The sequence below is a fragment of the Lutra lutra genome, chromosome 15 (genome assembly GCF_902655055.1).
Source record: "Lutra lutra chromosome 15, mLutLut1.2, whole genome shotgun sequence".
NCBI classification, from domain to species: Eukaryota; Metazoa; Chordata; class Mammalia; order Carnivora; family Mustelidae; genus Lutra; species Lutra lutra.
The window spans coordinates 62,688,016-62,702,348 of record NC_062292.1 but is presented as its reverse complement, the minus strand read 5'-3'; the positions used below and the strand labels follow the sequence as shown (position 1 = coordinate 62,702,348).

At 43.5% G+C, this 14,333-nt stretch overlaps 1 protein-coding gene and 1 long non-coding RNA gene across 3 annotated transcripts in view; one reads left to right on the top strand and one right to left on the bottom strand.

Annotated features, from left to right (window-relative positions):
• Positions 1-7,020: 7,020 nt before the first annotated feature.
• On the bottom strand, positions 7,021-12,156 carry LOC125086112 (uncharacterized). Its single transcript, XR_007123102.1, has 2 exons — positions 11,195-12,156; positions 7,021-9,758 (listed from the first exon to the last, which is right to left on the bottom strand). It is a non-coding gene; the product is annotated as an uncharacterized LOC125086112 (long non-coding RNA).
• A 60-nt stretch (positions 12,157-12,216) lies between these two features.
• NUF2 (NUF2 component of NDC80 kinetochore complex) overlaps positions 12,217-14,333 on the top strand; it is a 29,572-nt gene continuing 27,455 nt past the window's right edge. Inside the window, exon 1 of one of the 2 annotated variants that reach the window (XM_047705210.1) lies at positions 12,217-12,362. The gene's annotated coding sequence lies outside the window, so the exon portion shown is untranslated. The remainder of the gene's footprint in view (positions 12,363-14,333) is intronic. The other variant, XM_047705211.1, reaches the window with a different exon arrangement.

The window sequence follows — 14,333 nt, the reverse complement described above, 5'->3', positions numbered from 1 at the left end:
AGATTCCACAACTTTCGGGCCACTTTCAATCATTAAAACATAGATTTACCAATTCAAAACAGGAGGGGAGAAGCTGAAGCTCTACCCCTAGTCCCCTCTTTTCTTTCTAGGCCCATTTTCTTTGAAACTGAAGGCAGGAAGGAGGGACAAGAGACTCAGAGTTCATCCTACAAAACCAGCTCTATTTTGGACCAACATGGAAGGCATTTCTGGAATCCCCCTGGTTTGGAGTGGCTCTCCTTTGCTGGTGGCTTCTGTGGATGTGGTGGTCTCTGTAAGGAAGGAACACTTAGTTTCTTGGAGAGGTGTTCAATTGTTCTCAGGCTAGACTAACTCCACCTCTGATGTAATATTTTTGGGAGGTTGAGGGCTCCCTGCCTTGGTCCTATGGCTGCTCAAGCTGCTCTAAAGATCCTGCCCCTGACCCAAACACTCTATCCTTTCATTTGGAGCCTCAGATTTCATATCATGGGTTCTCTTCCCAGGTATTTATTTTGGTGCCGTTGAGCCCTGCAGGTACAGGCTACACCAGCATACCTTCCGTATTCATAATGTCTACAAAAGAAATAGGCATTTTCTGCCATGTTACAAACATGTTCTTACTCTGGATTCCTTGTCAGGTTGTCCTAAGGGTTCTCTCCCCACAGTGTTCTACTGTTCTCCAGTGGGAGCTCTATGGTGGGCTGTAGGTTCTACAGATCAGCGAGGGAGAAGAAGACAGAGTCTCCTGTTGGTAGGCACCTCCATTTTTACCTGGGATTCTCTTGCAGCATACGCCCCTTGACCATCCTCTCAGGCAGCTTTCCTTAAGTAGGGTCACTGGTCCTCAGCTGGTCAGCTCTGAGAGATGCTCTGGACCGGCGTCACTGGAAGTGGCGCCCCCTGGTGCTGGTCTAGAACTGCTTGCAGAGCTAAGGTGGACTCTGTCACAGGGCTCCCTGAAAACAAGCTCTTCCACGGTTAGCAAAGCCGCATGTTATCAGCAGCCTGGGGCTTGGGAACCCTTCTGAAGTTGTTTCTAAACCCATACTTTGTTATGCTGCTCTCGTCTTTATCTCTGTGTATTCACCAAGTGCCTAGTTTAGAATTCACAGACACTGTCAGTCCTGGGGAAATTTAAAGCAATCCTCCAGGCTCGGTTGCATAAAACCCCATTTTTTTTTCCTCCATGAAAGAGTTCCAAAGAGTCACCAGTTCAATTAACTTTCTGTTTGTTCATTCTGAAGTTATCCAGACTGCTTTTTAAGAGCGCAGTTTCTAAGAAAAATAAAGTGGATCATATGGATTCAGCATGTTGCACTCAAAGAGCATTAGTAATATAAAAATAATAAGTAATTAGTGCTCGGTTTTCAAAAGTATGAATCCAGGAACTGTACTGTGCTCCGAGGGAAGCTGGCACATTTGTCCTGGCTTGAGCCCTCAGGCTATTTATAGACCTTGAACAGGAAGACTTTTCGTTCATGATGTTGTGATCCATCTTCTATGGGTTAAATTGTGTTCTCCAAAAGAGGTGTATTGAAGTCCACATCCACAAAGTCTCAGAATGTGACCTTATTTGGAAACAGGGTCTTTTGGGGCACAACCAAGTTAAATGAGATCATTAGAGTGGCCCTTACTCCTATATTACTGGTGTCCGTGAAAGAATGGGAAATTGGGACACAGACGCACATACACAAAGAATGTCATGCGAAGATAAAGGCAGAGATTGGGGTGGTACATCTACAAGCCAAGAAAAACCAGACATGGCAGCAAACTGCCAGCCTCTGGGGAGAGGCACAGAAAGGACCCTTCTTCATAACCTGAGAAGGAACCAACACTGTTGACACCTTGATCTTGGACTTCTGGTCTCCATACTGTGAGACAATGAGTTTCTGGTGTTGAAGCCACCCTGTTTATGGTACTAGCTATGGCAGCTCTAACACATAACACGTTTTTCTTAATCCCTTAATTTCTAAACTCAGATACCAAGAGCACTCACCTCCCATTTGGGAGCAACAAATGCCATAGGAGGCGAGGCTAAAGCAGAGGGCAGGGCTACTGGGATTCTGTGGCCGGGCTGCCCAATGAGTGGTCTTCCCACCCTTACCTCTCCAGCCCCTGCTACCTCTCTCCCTCATCCGCTTTATGAGAGATGTCATCATCTAGGAAAAAAACCTTTATTTTCCCTGATATGAAATTGTTTCCCCCAACTCAAATGTAGAATTCTACATTGGCAATGTGGTAAATAGTTGGGAACTTAATAAATAAAATCTTCGCAGTATTATTTGTGAAATAAAAATGAGAATCTTTGTCTTTTTTTTTTTAAACCTATCTAGAAAAGGCCTCCATTTCACTAAGAAGGAAACTGAAATAATAGGCAAAATATATGGTTTCTCTCCTCCTCTCCATACCCTCTCCACCCCCTGGTTCCTGGCACAGAGCTTTTAAAACCTTGTAACATCCTAAGCAATACAAACACTAGGAGCATCTTTTGTTCTTGTTTTTGACCCTAGTTCCTGACACGGGGCTCCTAAATTCCTTGGAATTTCTTGGGTGACAGGAGTATCTTTTATTCTAGGAGGTGACTCTGGGTGGGCTCTGGATGGCTTAAGAATGGGGCTGGTCATCAGAAAGACCAAGTCATGATTAGAAGCTTAGAACTTTTCAGCCTTTCCCCCATTCTTAGGGCAGGGAGAGGAGATGGAGATCGAGTTAATGATCAATCATGCCTATGTGATGAAGCCTCCATAAATATTCCAATACGATGGGATTCAGAGAGCTTCTGCTTGGTGAAGGTATTCACTTATCAGGAGGTGGCACCCCAACCTCATGGGGCCAGAAGCTCCTGCACTCGGGACCACCCTAGACCTCATTTTGTGTGTCTCTTATCATATCCTTTATTACGCAGTAAACGGGTAAATGTGTTCCCCTTAGTTCTTTGAGCCATTTTAGCAAATTATCGAACATGTTGAAGGGGTCATGGAAACCCCAATTTATAGCTATTGTCAGAAGCACAGGTGTCAAACCTTGGACCTGTGATTGGTATCTGAAGTGGGGCAGCCTTGTGGGCTGGGTTCTTGTGGGATTTGATGCTAATCCCTGGTAGCTAGTGTCAGAACTGAATTGAACTGTAGGTCACCCAGTGGGCATTGGAGAATTGGTCAGTGTGGGGGAAAACCCCACACATTTGGTGACTGGAATTGTGATAGAATGTTGAGAGAAGAAGCAGAGTCTTTCCTTTTCACTGGCCTAGAAAAGAATAGAAAGTTAAAACATTATTTTGCACTGGTAATATGTCCTAATTTTTGGTCCTGAAAATATAGTGTCAGACACATACAAGTTTTCAATGAATTCCCACTGACACACAGTATATTTATAGTCTATACAAAATCTTTGTAATGCTTGTCGAGTCTGCTTTATCCTGGGGTTAGAAGTTTAGTTCTAGCCAGGTGGTTTGCCACTCTGCTTTCTGTCTCCATACTTAAAATGAAAACATAAGAGGTTAAATAGAATGTCCACATTCTCCCACATGACTACACACTTGCTGTGGTTAGGGGAGAAATAAAGTGATTTCAAGATAAATAATTCCTTGTCAGTCAAGGTGAAAAATCCCTTAGCAGAAGACAGTTGGTTTGTTCCCAAGAAATAAGGTCAAAACTGTGTAAACATTATGATTAGGAATTTCTCATGGAAAGCAAATAGTGGTTTTCTTAAGGAAATCAATTCTTGGAGTAGGATAATTTATTAAAAGTGTTTTATTTTAGTTAATATTAATCCCCAGAGAAAAACCCCGAGAGAAGAGCATGTCAATGAGCAGAACCAGAAGCAAGTGGCAATCAACAAATGGCAATTCTGTGAGGCTTCCTTTTAAGACAAAGGAAGAACCCAGGAGAGCCTAGGACTTCGCCCTCTTTGGAGTGATGGTATTCCTAGAGAAATAGGGAGACGTGGAGGCTGCCAAATTGTGGAAAAAGAGGATTAGGTATGAGAGAATATCTACCTAGGACATCTCTGAAGACCTAGAATCTTCTTGTGAGGCTCCCAACCCACCCCAGAGCCTTCAGAGGGTCATGATCCCTGGAACAACACAAAGAAGCCAACAAGTTGGGTGAAAGGATCCATCAACTAAACCCGAAAGGAGCCACTCAATGCCTCATAGCCCCTCTTGTTGGTTTTGTGTGTGTGTATTGCAGGAAAGTGGGAGAGGATAGAAGGTATCTAGGGATACAGGCCTTGCTACAAGGACCTAGGGATACAAGCTGCAGAACGAGCCGGAGCATTGGTGGTATAGTGGTTAGCATAGCTGCCTTCCAAGCTGCAGAGCGGAAAGAGAAGGGGTCTGCTGTACAGGCTACAGGAATCAGCCCTGACCCTACCGCTACGCTACAGGGTTCATTAGGTGGCGCAGTGGAGCAGCGCAGGGCAGGTCTTCTACCATGAGAGTACTTGGGCTCAACGTTGGGCTCTCTGATTTCCTAGCTATATGGCTATGAGTAAATTGTTAGTTTCTTTGGTGATTTTCACTTTTGGTTTTTCATCTGAAAATGGGCTAGAAACTACTTCATGCAGCTGTTAGCATTAATGAGGTAATGCATGCAGAGGAACTGGTACCTGGGACATTTTTTGTAAACGCCATTTCTTACTGTTAAAACACCACAAACAAAAGATATTATAAATGAGATATATCATAATGGGCTATCCTAGCAGCAATATTCAGTATGAATTTTGAATCTATATGGCCAAACTTTTGTTTACCAGGTTGAGTCAGCTTAATAAGTAGTGGATGAAAATTGACAGGTGAAATTTTTCTAAATACCAAGGATGAAATTAGATACTATTACTTCGTACTTACACCAAAATTTTTTGATAAAACACGCAGAGTATCTTTCTTGAGAGAAAGCAGAATTAGGGTCTATGAAAAGATGTTGGGAACTCAGAAGTGATTTCCCTCTCAGGCTTCACTAAACAGAGTCTATATTAGACTTACTCTAGATCACAGAAGTCACTAGCATTAAGGGACTCATAGGAATGACAACATGACGGTAGAACTGTGACAAAAGCTGTTTATCCCCAGAGTTTTCTGATTTGTGCTACTCTGTCATTACTGGTTTCATTGAAACTTTCTCTTCCAAAATTTGTTATGAATGATTAATTTTAACATTATTGTTAATTTTTTTCAATGTTTTATTTAAATTCCAGTTATTTAACACATAGTGTGATATTAGTTTCAGGGGTAGAATTCAGTGATTCATCCCTTGCATACAACACCCAGGGCTCATCACAACAGGTGCCCTTCTCAATATCCATCACCCATCTAGCCTATCCCCTACCCACATCCCTCCCTCATTATGTTCTCCTATCACTGAGAGTCTCTTTTCTGGTTTGCCTCTCCTCCCCTCCTCATCTGTTTTGTTTCTTAAATTGATTAACATTAATATTCTTTCTTGCGACTCTCACGAGCTCCCTTGAAATAACTGGAAACACTACAAGATATTTTAATGACAACACTGGAAATACCCAGGGCATGAAAATTATATTTGGAAAAAAAAGTCATATTGAACAAATATTTTTATCAATGTCCAATTAGTTTGGGCTATTAATCCCTAAGGTGCTCTATATTAACTGTGTTAAAACAAGACGTTGGTGTGAAAGGTGGTGAGGAGGATCCTAGAGGGGTTCGAGTATAACACACCATGTGTTTTCTCCCTTGGATCTGGTTTAGAGCTCATCAAAAATGAGCAGAGGACATGTATTTTATGGTTTCAAACTAAAAATTCCATTTGAATCCACAACAAAAATTATGTTTAAACCATTGCAAATGTAGAGTTCAGTTCCCAAATCCACTAACAAAGATGAACACAACTGAGGGATGAAGTACATCAATGGGTCTGGAATGATTAAAAGATAATCAAAGCAGACAGCTACTTTGACTTCAATGCTGTTTTTCTTAAGCCTGAACTCTGCACATGTATTTTAAAGTCAATAAATTTAGAATCTAATTTTTCCCCCTAGAACACTGTGTTTGATGTTTATCATTCTACTTCCGTTGACTTTCAAGGGGCATAAGGTTAACGTTAATACAACCACGCCACCCAGTGAACATGCCATGCATACAGAAATGTTGCTCGAATTTGCTATTTTCTTTAAATATTCACACATTTTCAATAGCTCTATACCCCCAAACTTCTATATCAAATTATACACAAAATAGTAATTCAAAAATCTATAAAAGCATTGTATATTTTTAGTTATTCATTTTAATTATGGTTAAAATGTGCAAAGGATATTCCAACACTTGTGCAAAGGGTTTTGCATTTCAGATATAAACTGTAATGTCGCTGAGAAATAGATGTTAGATAACATATTGTTTTCTCTCTTATGAAATGTTAGGCAGGCATAAAACTACAACACTCCTTTGCACTAGGTGTTATCTACATCTCTGGATATGTAGCTTCAAATATTTTGTCTGATGCCCTTCATAATTTTACTTCAGTGGGCTACTCATGATTACTCATCATTTTTAAGGAATGAATAAATCTTATTAATATTAAATGATTTAAATAATGGCATCAATGATGCAACAACAAATCTGTGAATCAGTCCGTGTGATGTGGTCAAAAATGCTGTCATGATTTCAGACAGCATTACCATCCTATCTTACACGGACCAGACCATAGTCAGAGTGTGGTTTTCAGTCTAATGTTCAGAAAAGTTGAGTAGAACACTTTTTTGGCCATCCTTTTATTTTTCTTAAGAAATATAAGCACATAGAGGGGGGAACATAAGTATATACAATCAGAATCTCCTTTTACTTTGACCCAGCCTCCCCTTTTCCCTCCTTAGACGCTACTATTACTGATTTCTCCTGTTAGATGAACCATTTTTTTTTTTTTTAGATGAACCATTTTTAAAAAGTAGCTCCTTTCAACAACAAACATTAACTGGGTGCTCCGTTTGTGCCAGACGTGGTGTTAGGTGCTTGGGAATCAAGTCATTAAGAACAGCCCTGGATAGTCATTGAGACAGACATGAAACAGATTATTTCAGTATAATAGAAACTTTTATTTATTTATTTGTTTGTTTGTTTATTTCTATGTATACAAAGAATCCACTGATCTCTTCCAAATGCCATGGATCTGGACATTTTCATGTGTATCTCCCACAGGCGCGTCTTGAGTTTGACATGCCTAAAACTCAACCACTGCTCACCACCAAATGAGTTTCCCTCTATAAATCAGAATGACACCCCATTTGTCTGGGTGCTTGAGTCAGAAAACTCTCACGGAACGACATTTATCAAGCATCTACATTTAAGGACCTGTACTAGGCTATGAATATATGATAGCTGGACTCAACCCCAGGTCCCTGGGATCATGACCTGAGCAGAAAGCAGATGCTTAACCACTGAGCCACCCAGGTGTCCCCACCACTTCTACTTCTTAAATTCCTTTGGGATCTGTTTCCTTCACACCGGCAATACCCCTGTACAGACTGCTGTCTTCTTTTCTCTGGATTACTATAATGATGTACCAACTGGTTTCTCTCCCTCTTGAACTTGTTTCCTTGCCACTCTTGAATTCCATTTTTCTCACACTAGCCAGAATCATCACCTAAAATATAAACCTAGTCATGTCAAAATCCTTTAAGCTTTCTAATGTCTTCAGTAAGAACTCCTTAACATGACTAGAATATTCATGATCTGGTCCCTGTTTACCTCCTGAGCCCTTTGTTTGGAATCTGTGTTCCTAGACTGTGCTCTCCTCTCCTGAACGGGCCTTCAAATGACTTATAACCTCTATCTGCAGCACCTGTCTCTCCTCCCTTCTCTTCCCCACCCCCGCATCTGTTAAACCTGGCCAATTCCCAGATATTCTCAAGCATGGAGCCAATCAGGCTGAACTGCATTCTTTTAAAACATATTTTTATTACCTGCCTCCCTTCCCTATGAGAATGTCAGGTCAATTATTGGATTGGTTTCTATCAATCTATTCACTATTATGTTTCTAGAATGTAGCTCAGCATCTGGCACAAAATTAGGGGCTTAATAAAGTTTTTTGAATGAAAAGATGATTGCCAGTAAAAGCCAGGAGTAAAGTCAACTAATTCAGACTGTAGATTAGGTAAAAACTTCTTGAAAGGCCTCCAAAAAAATAAGTAAGGATAACTAAAAGTCAGGCAAAGAAAATCAGGATAGCCCAGACAGTCAACAAAAATAAGGTCTCAAAGTATAAAACTGCCTCATGACCCGGAAATGGGTGTGATGGGAGGTCAGGTTGGAAACATAAACAGTGACAAGATCATGAAGTTCTTAGCATGCCAGGCTATGAAGTTAAGACTTTACCTTGGAGGTGATAAGATGGATGGAAGAAATATAAGCAGACAAGTGAAACGTCTAGATTTACATTTGGGACTGATCATTATGGCTCCTACTTACAAGATGAATTTGGGGGTGTGGGCAGGGGTGGTAAAGGTAGAAACAGCACTAAGGTAATGGAAATGAAAGGGATAAACTAAAATTGGAGTGGTTCATGCACTCTCCCAAGTGGATCTATCGAGAAGGCAAGGAAATTATTGGTCACCAAGAGGACATGACCACTGGTTGACCTGTGAGCTGGACACTGGCAACTGGAGGCTCCTCATTCCACCCCCCGTTCTTGGTATGTGTCCAGCTTGCCTTCTCTGCACCCAGAGGCTGCTCCAAGGACACAGCCTTGAGATAGTGATGTGCTGTTGAGACCCATCTGGATTGTATACGTGACTGAAAGGATATAAACTTTCAAGATTTGGCAGGCAAGTCAAGAGATCTTCTCCTCTTGCAGCCACCCAACACAAGTCTTCTCTGCAAGTTCCTTTGCTTATCCAACCCACTACCTACCAATCCAGCATGGCCTACCTCTTTCTTTTGCCTCTCCCTGCCATCCAACTATGGGCCTGGTTTCAGAATACACCTAGGAAGGCCCCAAGGAACTTGTGAACCAATAGAAGTGAAAGCTGAATCTCAAGGGAGAAGTCTGGAACAACAGTAGTTTTAGGCTTCGTGAACAAACAGATTAAAACAGTGAGTGGATGATACGCCCAAGGAGAAAACACAGACAAAATAATAGTAACGATGATGATGATGATGACGATGACGATGATGTTGGAACTTACACTATTTAAAGAGAGTAGAGAAAGAGCCAGCTAAGTATGAAGTAACAAGAAGAAAAAGGAGCAAAGCAAAGGGAGTTAGGTTTCAAGGAGGGACTGATCAGTGGTAGTAATACAGCTGAGAGGTCTAGAAAGAGAAACACTGATCGGCAGCCCAGGCAAATGAGTAAGAGGAAGATACGCAAGGCAGGGACGGACACGGGACGCAGGACCTTAAGGTGTGTGTTGCATAATGGCTTGAATTTTCTCAGTTAACCTGAAACAAGGTTACTACTGGAAATGTATGTGGCCCCTGGGGAACCTCTGTTCCAATGCATAGGTGCCTGATGGCAAGTAGGGAGTAGAATCTATCTTCGTATTTTTGCCTATTTCTACCACCCTAGATTAAGTGAACCAAGTTTTCGGCCTTACTGATCTGCTAAAAACAAAGCAGAAACAACAATTTGGAACCCCTCACTTTAAGAAGAGATCTGTTTATTTTAACCTAAAGTAGAAGCTACCACTTAGCACCACCTGCACTAAAGGTAAAGTCCCAGCTGCAGGCTGTCGTTGTCTCGCTGAGCATCCCCATCATGTCACTCAAAGGTCCACTCAGTCCTTACAGGTCTGTCATCCAGCCTGGAAAGTGCAATCTAGAAAGGGAACATGGAATTAAAATGAGATCAGAAACAGGTAAAAAACTGTAGATGCTTGTGAATGTGTTACATGCTTAAAAGCACCTCTCGGACCACACTGACCACCTTCTCATAAAGACGGGAGTTGAGGCTGGGAAGGGGTAGTTTGTAAGAAGGCACTGAAAGCTCTGAGGAAACTAATGGACTGTCAAGAAGCAGGAGGTGAGCCGAAGCTGGAGACCACAAATGTGTTATATACCCCCGTGTACTGTTTCCTTCAGGGAGCCGAGCTCGGGACTTCTGGGATGCATTCAGGGCCACAGTTTTGACAGGCACCTGGGTCAGAGGCCTTAGACACAGGGAGTTTGGATGCTGATAAACCCTTCAGTCTAGGCTGGGAAGGGAGGCAATGGCCTGAGCACTGACAGGGAAAACGAAATAGAAGAGCAGATACAGATCATGTGAGGGTGTCCAGGTGCAGAAAACCAAGACGCCACAGTCATAAAGAATACTAGGTTCAATATTCTGCTGTAGGTAGTGTCTTTATGGAGGATGATTAAAACTCTAGAAAGTCTAAGTTGAGGTTTCCGCCATTCCACCCTCCACCTCACACTACTCAGTGACAGGCAACTGTATTTTTAAAAAAGTCATATTTATCCTTAGATAATTTCAACAAATACCCATTAGCCCTTTCATACTTTTAATTCTAATATAACTATCAAATTGCCACACCTATGGTAAAATTATCCCCCAAACAAACCATTATATTGTAAAGTTGTCTTATTTTTCTTCCCATTGGGTCCATTCTATTCTTGGGCCACATACAGGTCACTCTTGTCTGGTTTCTCAACAGTTCAGATATTTGTTGAGTGCTTACCATGTGCATAGGGCCCAAATACAAATAATAATCAAAATAACAGCTAATTCTTATGGAGTGCTCACAATTCTGCTGGGCACTTAACATGAACAAATTCATTTAATCTTCATGACAACCTACAGATCAAATAGAAGCATTATCTCCATTTTGCAGAGGTGGAAAGCAGCTTAGTTAGGTGAAACCACTTGCCTGAGTCCACAGAGGCAGTAAGTAGTGTGACCAGAAATTTAAACCCAGCTACTGATTCCAGAGCTGTGGCCTCCACCCTTAGGTGTCTCCCCTTTCCCTGCCTCTAAGGAGATGTGCTCCAGTGGAGGATAAGTGAGCACAAGTAACACATTTGATTCGGCAAGTACCCAAAAAGGTCTTTTTTTTCTTCCATCTCTCTCTCTCCTTTCCTCACTGACTCTCTGAGATCTTTAAAATTCGATTGTCCTAACCTCCTTTTGAGTTTTACTACATTCTCACTTTGAGATTTACCTAAGTACATGGACTTAAGGAAAAAGAAGCCCTAAACCACTTAATATGAAACGTATTTTTGTTAGAAATGGGCATACACTTCTCTATCAATACTCACAAAAAAGCACCAGAATTTGTCTACTTCCCACACAATTTTTCTAGCATGACTTTTCACTTTATCCAGTCCAGACGCCCCATCCAACATAGGGCCTTCACCAGCTCCTGCAGTCGGACGCGAGCCCCATTCTGGCCTCTACTGCCCCAAACCCAAGGAAAACCTCACGACCGCTCCACCGACACTCGTTTGCTCCTGCCTTGCGCGGCAGAATGCGGACTTGGGGTCATGTATGAAGCACCTTTCACTCGGGGACGTGTACGTTTGGGCAACAGTCGGTTTCGGGAAGCACCTGCCGGGCAGGCTGCTGTGGAGAGACGCCCGGAGGGAGGGAGAAGCTAAAAATCAGGAGGCCTGGCTTCTACTCTCAACAGTGCCGCTTACTACAAGCCGGGAACAAACCACTTCCAAGCCCCCGTCTGCCGGAAGAACCTCGGCTTCCTTTCGCCTCTCCAAGCCGAAAGAAGGGGATTGGGGTCTGGATAGTGGTTGTGCTGCTGGTGAGCCACCGTGCGCGTCCTCGGCCGGCTGCGCGGCCTCCCTGGTTGAGATCCCTCGTCTGAGGACGGCATCTACTCGCCCCCTTCCTCCTTCCCCTTTTAGTGAAGCCAAACACAGAAGCCGAGCGCTCACACTCGAGGTCAGAATATCGGCATCAGGATCATCAGTCCCGGACTCTAGGGCTTCCCCTGCCCCATGGAGAGCCCCACATCCGCTTTCCCTTCCCGCCCTGAGCTTAGCTCAAGTCTCTACAAACTGTCCCTCTGCTTTTGCTCCCGACCTCGGGCCCCAGACGGGCTCCGTGGTGCGGTAGAACCGTGCAGCGACCATACCCTCTGAATTCCCAGCCCTTCCTGCAAACCGCGGCGCTCCCACTTCCTGTGGAATCCAGGTCCGACTAGACGCCGACGCCACGAAAAACGGTTCCGGCCCCAGCCCGGCGCCCTCTCTCGCGGCACAAGCCCCACCCGTCTCGAGTCTATTGAGCCTTACCGGCACCCGGCGCGGCGGCCGAGGAGGAAGTGGGCTGGGCGGAGGGGGGCGGGACTTCCAGAAGGAGGCGGCAAGTTTGAAAAGAGACAACCGTCGGTGGTTGAGGTCTGTTGACTTCTGACTGGGCCTGCAGCAGCGCCTGAGCTCTTCGCCCTCCTGCGGGCGGCCGGCTGGCGCGGTGAGGGAACGCGAACAGACGCGGGAGGACGGGAGCCTGAGTGCGCCGTCCCTCCGGAGGCGCGGGCAGGGGCCCACACCCGGGCCTGGCAGTGTCTCGGTTGCGCGCAGCGCTGGGGCGGGGGGCGTCTGGAGGAGCCAGCCCCGGGAGATGGGGTTCTTCCAGTTTGGTGTTGGTCCCAGAAACAACCTGAGCTTAGTTCCTGCGAAACGATGAGTGTTTGTTGCCCCCTAGACCGTGTGAGGAGAGACTCGAGCTGAAGCTGGCCAGTCGAAGCTTGTATTCATATATATATTTTTTGAGCCCATTTATTTAGAAGGCGGTAGGATTGAGACGCTCGTCAGCTTTGCACACATCTCCGTTGCGCACACATCGCTTGGCCGGAGCGAAGGTGTCATACTTAGTCTAAGATTCAAAGGAAAAGGACGGTGTGTGTATGGCACTCTGCGTGCATAGCACCTTCATTTTTCCTGAACGAGTTCAGGAAACTTTTTACTTAGTTTATTGAGGTCGTTTTTGTTTAGTCTTTGCCTCCCGGAATTTTTATTTCATGAGCTTGTTTTAGCAAAACGAAGAGTGTACGAGTGAACAGGTTTCTGTCAGCATCCACTCTGTTCAGCTTCTGGGTGTTGCGAGTATAAAGAAACCAGAGGGATAACGAGCAGTTGATACCACCTACTTGCTAGGCGGTCTGAGGGTCACCCTACGTATATTATTAGGTTGTTTATATGCTTTATCCCACTAGAGACCTCATACTGTGCAGCTGGAAGGCCTTTCCCCCCACCTCCCAAAAATGCATTGGAACGGAAGTTGTACTATCACAGAAAGATAGAAATTGGATATGGGAGATGATTCCAAAAAGGAACATTGGGAGTTTGGGAAACATCTGGGAGGAGACTAACTTGAAACAGAAAATTCATTGATTTATTAAATATTGGAGTGTTTTGGCAACCAACAGAAAAATTTGAATTTGATGTGGAGGGTAGGGTTACTGAAGTTTTTTTGTAAAGATGTTACATGATGCATTTGGTGTTTATAAGGATTAATCTGATAGAGTGTGCAAGACACATTAGAGAAGAATGTGCAGTAATGATTATGAAGGTATTTTACATCTACTCTTTCTCTCTTGTGATAATTTTTTTAAAGATTTATTTATTTGAGAGAGAGAGAGAGAGAGAGAGAGAGAGCGCGCATGAGTGGGAGGGGCAGAGCAGAGGGAGAGGGAAATCCCAAGCAGACTTCATGCTGAACGCAGAGCCTGGCCTAGGGCTCCATCTCGTGACCTGAGATCATCCCCAGCACCGAAACCAGGAGTCTGTTGCTTGACTGCCCCTCTATCGTGATAATCTTTGATCCGGATGTAGCTTGTTTTGGAAAAGTGACTTTTTCTACAATCTTTTGGCCAAGTATTTCTGTCAGTGTTTTTTAAATCTATGACTTAGATGAAGTTGAGGAATGTGTGTTTATGCTGAAAAGGACATTTAATATGTGAGGTGTCAGGATCTGGAGTCAGAAAGATGCTGACTATGGAATGAAAGTGTGAAATTATAAAATTCAGTAATGGGAGGGCAGATCCTTGCTTACGGTTCAAATAATTATGTAAGAAAAACATGGGGAAGTCCTGGCTTGATATCAATGGGTCACACTGAAGGAGTTCCGGGAGTTTTCTTTAATTGTGTGTGTGTATGAAAGAGAGGGAGACAGTGACCGAGACAGAGAGTACGTGCTACAGTCATAGACTGGATTAGCAGTGGACGATGTCTACTTATATTAATACTCTGCCTGCAACCTGTATCTGAAGTATTGCGTTCAGTTTGAGCGTTACATTTTAAGAAGACATAGACAAAATTGTTTTAGAGGAAAGTGAGTAGAATGGTAGTTTCTAAAATAATATCATGTAAGCAGTGGCTCTACTTAAATTATACTTAACCTTTGAGAAGAGATGGCTAAGCAGAGATGTGATATCTTTCT